We start from the raw sequence: 10,042 nt of genomic DNA, 5'->3' as shown, positions 1-10,042 counted from the left end.
CTCAATTAATTTCGCATCATATATGATTCAAGATGGTCTAGCTGGTCACACCAAGTAGTAAATGCATTTGTATCAATAAACTTATGGTTTAGTTTAACATGCATTTCAATTGTACTAAAATGTCAATATAAATTGTGACAAATTAATAATTTTACTTTCATTCCTTTTACTTTGTATCCACATATAAGTACAATTGTGACATTTACTACTGGAAATGTCTAAATCAATGTGAAGTCTAAATCACTATTTTCCAGGTGTACAACAGTTTCATAACCAATAACTTTTCATACATATGTTTTATCTCTTGCAAATAATCATCAGTAATATTTTTCCACGTAATTTTAATTGAAAACTTATTTTGAATACTGTAGAGTTATACTCACAGTTTAAAAAAAAAACCTTGCAACTTTAGGTACATCCGACCATAACGAGCTTTAGATAGAATTACCATATTCTATTGCCATAAGTTGATCTTTCACAGTAAAATATTTTGCTTTCAACCCCTTAATGTGGATGATGACAAAAGAAGATCACAAAGATAGTCACAGTCAATTCAATTTAATAACAAGAGTAATCAATAACTCAATCCTCCTTTGTTTTCATCCTTTCAAAATAGATATTTATAGCAATAGTGATTCATATGAAATATAATCTTTTCTTCATTCACAATCTCAATATGATATAAATTATAATGAATATATTTTAAAACTAATGTATTAACTGTCACAAATTTTGTGGTTTTTAGATGTTGATATATTAGCTCTTCTAGAGCTTTCAACTAATTTTATACTATCAAATATTTGAATAATATTTGTTTATTTTAGTACCAAATAAGATAAATATTTTCTACCTATAATAATAGAATTCATTACTACATTCTCATATCCTTCCTCAAAGAATATTAACAGAAACAAAATATTTGGGCATACGCCACATACGTGGCCAATAATCTTTCATATCACATTGATAACATAAGTTATCTTTACCCTTTGAAGAGTTATCTTGGGAACTCTCATTGTTCTCTTATTTATTACTATGTTCCCACTTTTAGTGGTCCATGATTATATCTTTTATTTTCTTTATGTTTGCATTCACTTTGGGGAATGCAAAAAATCTAGTAAAACAACATCTAAACACCTTTATTGATTCTATATTTCATAATCACCATCACAAGATACGTGGATTTCAAATCAGAATCTATCTATTCATGTTGTCATGATTAGTCTCCAATTATAATAAATATGATATAATAAATCATATTAAAATATACCTGAAGATCTTTAACATCATCGTCATCACCCACGTAAGGATTATATAATTTCTTTGAATAATGATTACCCATCGTGTGTAGGCCTTAATTGAAGACTGAAATTGCAATAGCTCTAGAAGGCAATCGACAACAACTTGAGCAGCAGTTTGGAGTGACCGTATTATAAAATAAAAGAGAATCATGCTGACAACGTGTTATAAAATAAAAGACAAAAATTAGAAAACAAAGAGAATGGGAGAGCAAAGATAGAGCGTATTTTATTGATCAATCAGAATTATTTACAATACTTCTCCTAAGTCTATATTTATAAACATAAGAAGTATAAATGAATTATAGAATTCTACTTCTAATTACTATTACAGTTTTAAGTACATCAAAACTTATCTTGATCTTGATGGACATCCACTTAATAATAAAATATTCATAACAATTTAAATTATTTTAACACAATTTTTAACTTTCACCTCAAAATTTTTAATTATATCGCAACTCCACAAACTGCATCCACTAAAAAATATATACTACCATTTGTTTAATCAAGTTGAAGAGAAACTGAAACTACAAAATGACTCATATTCAAGTTGTATAGGAAGTTGAGACTTGAAGAGAAGAAGCAGCCATTGAAGAAGAAAAGTTGAAGCTTTGGAAGATTTATGATAAAGATGTGTTTGATGACCATATTGATAGAATTTGTAAACGTAAAATGTTAAATTTGTCGGATTATTTAGAATTAGGATTAAATTGATAGAATGTGTAAGTATTGGAGGCTAACTTTGTTATTATACCAATTAAAAAAAGGTCAAGTCTTCATTTATGTTCATGATTTAATGGAAAGTGGTCAAACCAGAATGGATTGAAAACTTTAATGATAAAATTAAAAGTTTTTGTAGTTTGGTAACCAAAACAAAAATACTTCAACAAAGAATATAGTTTTTCCTATTTTTAATCATTATAATATTGAGAAAAGGAGAAAAAAATAACAGAATTTAAATTTGTGTCATTTAGGTAACACTAATGTTTTATTTTTAAAACTTAAATAACATATTATAATTGATAACTGAATAAGTAGAATTTATTACTAAACTAATATTTTTCGTTAAAATAATAATAAGTAGAATTTGTTTTTACATTATATGGAATCAGCATATATTAGTTATTGAGATGATATAACTTTTGGCCTATGAACTTGATAATTAAGTTTATTTCAAGATTCTCTGTATTTTTTTTCACTTTAGCATTTGAATTTAACAATTAGGTCTATTTTGATCCTAAACTAGAAAAATATAAAATTTTGATGATGTGACACTTTGAGATTGCCACAGTATCACTTGAAATTTTAAGAATTTATATAAATTTTCAGATTCAGTGTTTTAATAATCGGACCGATGGTTGAATTGGTTAGACCTTTGGTTCTTGATGCAACTAGTTTGATCAATTCGATAGCCAGACCAACAATAATTAAATAAAAAATTAAAATTCATAAAATTCTACAAAAAAATTAAAATAATTTTTTTTATAAAATCAATTTAATCTGTTCAACTGTCACTTTTTGTCTTGATTTTTTTATTTTTAGCAATTTCAAACAATTTCTGAGTCAATCGGTTCAATCCCTTTATTCAGACCGTTATATCAATCAGTTCTCAATTCATTTGATACGGTCTTGTTCTAGTAACACGTGTCACATCATTAAATCTAGACAAAATCAAAGTTTAGGGACCAAAATGGATCTAATTGTCAAATTCAAAGATTAAAAATGGACCAAAAAATTATAGAAATCCAAAATGGACCTAATTACCAAATTCAAAGGACAAATATTTTATTATCCCTTAATTTTATTTGGCATATTACCTTATATTTCTTCTTTTACTTTTTTTTATTCTAACCGTCAAAAAATTATTCTAATAAGAATATTTCTTGCTTTTAGGCATGGGAGAATCTTAGGGTAGATAATGACCTTACCTTAAAAAATAGAAAATTGTAATTCAATTAATGTATAAATGATAAAATAATAAAATATTTAATGTCCACCACTCAATTTATATATAAAAAAATCTTCATCCACCCATGGTTTTAGATTTCTTAGGGTCATTTCATTAGGCTTTATTTCCTTATTACTAACCTTTGGGGATTTTTCGAGAAAAGAAATAAAATCTAATATTCCTTATATAGTTATTTTAAAAGTAAATTATTCTGTTGGTCACCTAATATTTAAGGTATTTTCATTTTAGTCACTCAAGTGTTAAATATCTAACAACGATTAACTATATACATCACATCATGTTTACACTCTTATTTTGGTTACCCAAATTTTTTAAAATAATGAATGGGGTAAAAAAATTCAAATATTAAAGTAAAAAATAGTAGAAACTAAAATAATATAAAAAAATTTTTAAATTGTACTTGTTTATCCCATTGCGAAAATTCTAAAGTTCTTTTTAATATTGAAAATTTAAATTTCAGAAAAATAAAATAAATTAAATAAATTGTTGAAAAAATTTATCCCTTAATAATGTCAATGATTTATTACTATTATATTGAAATTAATTAATTTAATCTCCTAAATTTTAAAATTTTATTTTATGCTTCCAAATTATCTTTAACGAAATCAACTTAAATAACTCATATTTAATAATTACCTACAAAGTTTAATTTTATTTATTTCATGGATATTCCATACTAAGCTAAAAACAAAGGAAAAATAATCTTTGCCATTAATTAAATTGATTACTTGTTCTTTTTGAATAATTTGATGGATTTATTTATATACTAAGGGAAACCAAAGAAATAAGGGTCTATGTCTATACTGAAGAATATTCTGGAAACGGAAAAACAAATTTGGGCCTAACAAATACTTCTCGATCCAAATAAACAACATTAAAATAAAGCTCATTCTTATCCTATACCAGTCAAATCAATATAGCTGGATACCACTTAGTCATTTCCTTTCAAATCCACCGACCAGCCTTTATGATAGTAGGTTCCAATGCTTCTGTTTCTTTGCTATCTTTTATTGCAGAAGAGAAAACTCTTCATTTCTTCGGTCCGGAGGTTTCGGCCAGAGTCTCTCCAACGCGTGACGGACCATTCTTGGGACTCCCCTCTCCAGGTAAAAGCTTTCTCTTCTCTTGAGAGCCTCCGTTGCAATAGTGTGAGCATAGATGTTTTTTGCTTTTGGGATAAAAGAAAACTCAATCTCTTGGTAGCTATTTTTCCTGTTTTGAATATCTCTGATTATTACTCCAATAACCAATCTATCTATAATAGAACTTTGACACTTCTTGATAACCGTTTTTGAGTCGCCCATAACTTCGATTTTGTTGATTCCCAAGCTAATACCTAGTTTTATTGCTTATAATCCTGCATATGCCTCTGCTGTAAATGGATTTTCAATGTTGGAGTGATGAACTGCCTGTGATGCAAGGATTTCCCCTTCCCAGTTCCATACTATTAGCCCCGATGCCGATCTGAACGTCTGACGGTCAAAAGCTGCGTCAAAATGAACCGTTGCCCTTCCCCTTTTGAACACCTGTTGAAAACTGTCAAAAAAGTGGAGAGTAAGTTTTCCTTATTTTGTTGCTTCAAGTTCTGAAATATAGCTTCTAATTTTCCTTGCAATTTCAGTTCCTGACATTTGTCTTCTTTCATATACGAGTTGATTTCTACTGAACTAGATAAACCAGAGACCACAACAGAAAAGTCAAAGCTGCTCTTCATTTCCTTGACCAAAGACTCCAGTAAGCCATCTCCACATATTCTCACTTCTCTGATTCAGTATCCATGACATATTTAAGTGATTCCAAACTTCAATCACAGTAGGGCACTGTTGAAAGATATGGCAATTGTTTTTTTCTTCACAATCGCATCTGGGACACTGAGTATTTGCCATTACCCGCTTTATTTTGAGGGATAGAGTTCCATGAAATCCTCCATATTATCATTTTGATCTTCGACGGGATATGTAATTTCCATAGCTTTCTATAGAAATTTATAGTTTCGGTATGTAAACTTAAATCATTAGGAGCCAAGGTAGACTCATGTAATAGTTTATAGGCGCTCCTAACTGAAAACTCCCCGGTCGGCTGCCCTCTCCAAACTTGAAAATCCTCATGTTCCATCTCCGCCAGTGGGATCTTTAAAATTTTCTCCGCTACATCCGGTAGGAAGGTATCTCTTACTAACTCTGTTTTCCACCTTCTGTTACTTGGGTCAATTAAATCCGGAACTAATTCAAGATTTCTATTAAATTCTTGACTTGGTACTCTAACCATTTCGTTTCCTGGTATCCACAGATCATCTCGAATGGAAATTTTATCACCTCTTTCCACCCTCCAGCAAAAACCTTTTTCAAGTAGACCTTTCGCAGTCCAAACACTTTTCCAGGTAAGCAAAGGTAAATTTCCCAACCGAGCTTTGTAGAAATCTGAATTGGGATAATACTTAGCTTTCAAAACACGAGCCAATAATGAATTTGGGTAATTAACAAGACGCCAACCTTATTTCGCTAATAATGCAATATTAAATTTCACAAAATTTCGGAAACCAAGGCCACCATCTTCTTTTAATAAACATAGATTCTCCCAGGTGCACCAATGAATACTCTTTTTATTCCATCTCTTCCGCCATCAGAAATTAGCAACTATTCTTTCCAATTCTGTACAAAGGGTCTTAGGGAGTAGAAAACAAGTCATTGAATAAGTTGGAATAGCTTGTAGGACCGCTTTAATAAATACTTCCTTTCCCCATTGGGAGAGAAACCTAATACTCCAGTTGTCAATTCTTTGTTTGAGTCTGTCCTTCAAACCTTGAAAAGATGATTTCTTCCTTTTCCCCACTATACTAGGAAGCCCTAGATATCACTCTATATCATTTGCTCTTCTAACTCCAAGGATCATTGAGACGTCTCCCCTTGCACCCTCTTCTGTATTAGTACTGAAAAAGACAGCCAATTTTTTATAATTCACACATTGCCCTGAGCTCAACTCATATTCCTGTAGTATCTATTTTAAAGATTGTGCCCCCGTTTCGTAGCTTCTGCAAATAAGATACAATCATCTGCAAAGAGTAAATGGGAGATAGCTGGTCCTCTTCGGCTTGCTTTAACTCCTTTAAGAATGTTCTCTTCTTTTGCAAGCCTCATTAGACTCGATAGTCCTTCTGCACAAAGTAAAAATAAGAATGGACTTAAAGGATCTCCTTGTCTTAGGCCTCTGGATGGAATAATCGTTTGCCCTATGTTTCCATTGACAATCACCTCATATGAGATCGAAGAGACACTATTTAAGATTGAGTCAACCCATCTTGGATCAAATTCCAATTTTTTCATTACCCCTTCCACAAAACCCTATTCAACCCTATCATATGCCTTACTCATGTCCAGTTTGACAGCCATGAATCCTTTTTTCCCCACCCTCTTGAGTTTTAGAGTGTGTAGAATTTCACAAGCAAGAAGAACATTATCAGAAATCAGCCTTCCTGGAACGAAAGCACTTTGTGCTAAATCAATACATTTATGAATCACTCCCCGGAGTCTTCTAGCAATGACTTTAGCTATCAATTTCTAGATCACATTACATAAGCTAATTGGTCTAAATTGAGTAATCCTTGAGGGATTCAAGATTTTTGCGATAAGCATAATGTTTGTTTATTAATTGAACGTAACTCCATACATTCGTTTAACTTCTGAAGACAAAATTTAGATACGTCCTCTCCAATAATTGACCAACACTTTTGATAAAATAAGGCTGGAAAACCATCCTCTCCTAGAGCTTTTGTAGGTCCCATTTTTGAAAGAGCTTCCAATATCTCCTCCTTCGTGTATCTTGCATTTAGATTATTATTGTCTTCCTCTGAAATACATGTTTCAATTCCTGTCAAAATTATCTCAAAATCTTTTTGTCCTCCTGTTGAAAATAATTTTTGAAAATACGTTCTAGCGATTTCCTCCTCCTCCTTACACTCCTCTGTCTCCTTTCCATCTTCAAATTGCAACCTATGGATTTGATTTTGTTTTCTTCTCTGTGACACTTACTTGTGAAAGAAAGCTGTATTTCTGTAGCCAAGCTTCAACCAATTAATTGGGGCCCTCTACTCCCAATAGCTTTCATCCTTTTCAATCTCAAAATTCAGATGGATTTTTGTATCAATAATCTCTGCCAGATTCTCATCACTTCTATCAGATTCAAGTAATGTTGCCAGTTTTGAAGTCAAAACCTCTGTTTTCATCATTCTATTCTGTTGGATCTTAGCTCCCCACCTCTCCAAACCTCTTTTTAGTTTTTCCATCTTGTTCACAAAATCCCCTGTAAAATTTTCCCAAATTTGTTTAGTTTTGCTAAAGAATGTTTCTTCCAATACCCACCCGGCTTCAAACTTGAAATTTCTTTTTGCCGTCCCTCTAGTCCTGTAAACCGTATCCAAAAGAAGTGGACAATGGTTAGAGAATGAATGTGGGAGGTGCCGGATAAGAGAATTTGGGAATAAAGCGTTCCATTGCTCCGTTGCAACTCCTCTGTCAAGTCTTTCCTAGATATTTGTTTCAAATAAATTCCCTCTCTCCTACGTGAACCACCTACCTGAATAGCCCAAATCAACTAGGCTGCAATCTTCTAAAACCTGATAAAAAGCTTCCATTTTTCTTTCCTCCCTAGGTAATCCACCTTTCTTCTCGAATCCATATAAGATTTCGTTAAAATCCCCGCAAACCAACCATGGATATTCTCCATGATTCCGTAATTGTCTCAACAGATTCCATGCTTCATCCCTGTCATGTGAGTAAGGAGAACCATAGAAACCTGTAAATCTCCATATTTTATCATCTTCTCCCTCCCCGATAATCACATCAATATGTCGATTTGAAAAAATTTGGAGCTTAATGTTAACATTTTCACTCCATGCTAGACTTAGCCCACCTCTAGATCCAATCGAATCCACATCTATTCCAAACTGAAACCCAAAGCTTCTTCGTATTTTTTCCATCCTATTTTTGTTTAATTTTGTCTCCATTAAGAAGATCACTTGGGGATAGTGTTGCTTCAGCGAATGCCGAAGTCCTCGAACTGTCCGAGGATTCCCCAAACCTCGGACGTTCCAGCTTAAGATTTTCATTGCGACCGGTCGACTTGCCTATTGGCAGCTACCGATAACAAATGCTTGACTTCAGCCTTTCTCCTATTTCTCCCTCCCATCTCATTACTTTCTTCAATATCCCCTCTTGCTTTCTTTTTCCCCTCCTCTCTTATAACTACCTCATTCTCCAAATCATGCTTCATCGCCATGTGATTATTATCGATTAACTTTCTTGTTCTCCCTAGACCTGGGGAGAACCCATTACCTTCCAGGTTAAAACCTAAAATAGGATCAGGAATGCTCTCAAATTTTCTTACCTTCCTCAAATCTCTATTTTTCCTAAATTCATCTCTATTATTTCTACCTACAGATCCTCCCTCCTCCTTTAACCAGGCACTGCTCATTGCCTGGCCTCTTCTTGATTGTGCATGCAAAGACAAATCCCAACCCATCTCATCAATTTCAACCCCAGCCTCCATCTTTGCTTTACAAAAGGAGTCATTATGACCAAGACGGCCACAATAGAAGCAAAAGAGAGTTAATCTCTCATACTTAAATCTAACATAAGAGCACTTATTCTTAAACATAACTTGTTTTTTATCCTTTTGAGAGGACGACGAATATCTATTTGTACTCTAATCCGCATAAAATTCATATTTTCTTTCCCCAAACTAGAGCTATCATACTCTTGGAAAATTCCAATAAAATTCCCTAATTGTATGGCCAGATTTTCAGAATAAAAGCCAATGGGTACATCATGGACTTGTACCCAGAAGGGTGATGAAATTAGTGGAACTCTTAACGGGTCCTCTCCCCATTGCAACTTATGCAAAACCAGCAGATGATTATTAAATGTCCAAGGGGACCCTTTTATAACTCTTTCCATATCCATAATATGAAAGAATTTAAATATATACCTCTTTTCCCCCAGATCTTTGATTTGAACACCCTTAACAGGATGCCATAAGTTAGCCATGGTACTTTTCATTGCTGGATAATGGATGATACTGGCTGTAAGAAAACATCCAACTAGACTTAGAACTTCTTATTCACTTACCGATTCTATATCTCCTTGTGCTTGCAGGATTTCTTCTTCTTCATCATCAATGGATAGACCGGCAAATTCTGATTCCATGCTCGTAATACGTGAAAAAAATAAAGAAAATTATTCAAAACACTGGAGATGTCATCCGTCGGGCCAAAAACAACTTTTGAAAACCTAGAGTTGCCAGAGAGATAGACAGAGACGTGATAGGTTAGCAGACGTATTTTTCTAATTTCTTGATTACTTGTTCTTTGTTTGGGTAATGAAGTGATAAAAAAATTATGAGTTTTGTTTGGCATGGAAGATAAAATTAATTAATTAAATTAATTATAATGATTTTCTTTACTTTTAGCTTAGCATAGAAGATTCAGAATCATACAATAAAATGTTTGTGTTTCGTAAACAATTATTAAATGTGAGTTATTTGAGTTGATTTTAATTTGAAAACATAAAATAAAATTTAAAATTGTAGAAGGAGATTGAATTAATTTTTTTGGGATAGATAAGAGAAGGCATCACATTGCCTTAGATCAATTTATTCTTACATAGGGATCACCTATTTTATCATCTAAAAGTAGCCTCCTAATATGGAATGTAGAAACATCAAAATTAACTAAATTAACATCATTAGAATGACATGATCTGGCTAAACAATTAGCAAC

The 10,042-nt window shown here is 32.4% G+C and overlaps 1 long non-coding RNA gene across 3 annotated transcripts; it reads left to right on the top strand.

Annotated features, from left to right (window-relative positions):
• Positions 1–4,296: 4,296 nt before the first annotated feature.
• Positions 4,297–9,592, top strand: LOC105797253 (uncharacterized). Of its 3 annotated transcripts, none has more exons than XR_001134725.2 (4): positions 4,297–5,004; positions 5,087–5,434; positions 5,560–5,660; positions 9,420–9,592. It is a non-coding gene; the product is annotated as an uncharacterized LOC105797253 (long non-coding RNA). The 3 variants fall into 3 exon arrangements; XR_001134726.2 differs by having other exon boundaries at positions 5,084–5,434; positions 5,560–5,650; XR_008194671.1 differs by having other exon boundaries at positions 5,084–5,434.
• Positions 9,593–10,042: the final 450 nt, after the last annotated feature.

This window comes from Gossypium raimondii, chromosome 3 (genome assembly GCF_025698545.1).
Source record: "Gossypium raimondii isolate GPD5lz chromosome 3, ASM2569854v1, whole genome shotgun sequence".
Classification (NCBI taxonomy): Eukaryota; Viridiplantae; Streptophyta; class Magnoliopsida; order Malvales; family Malvaceae; genus Gossypium; species Gossypium raimondii.
This window is presented reverse-complemented; position numbering and strand designations above follow the sequence as displayed.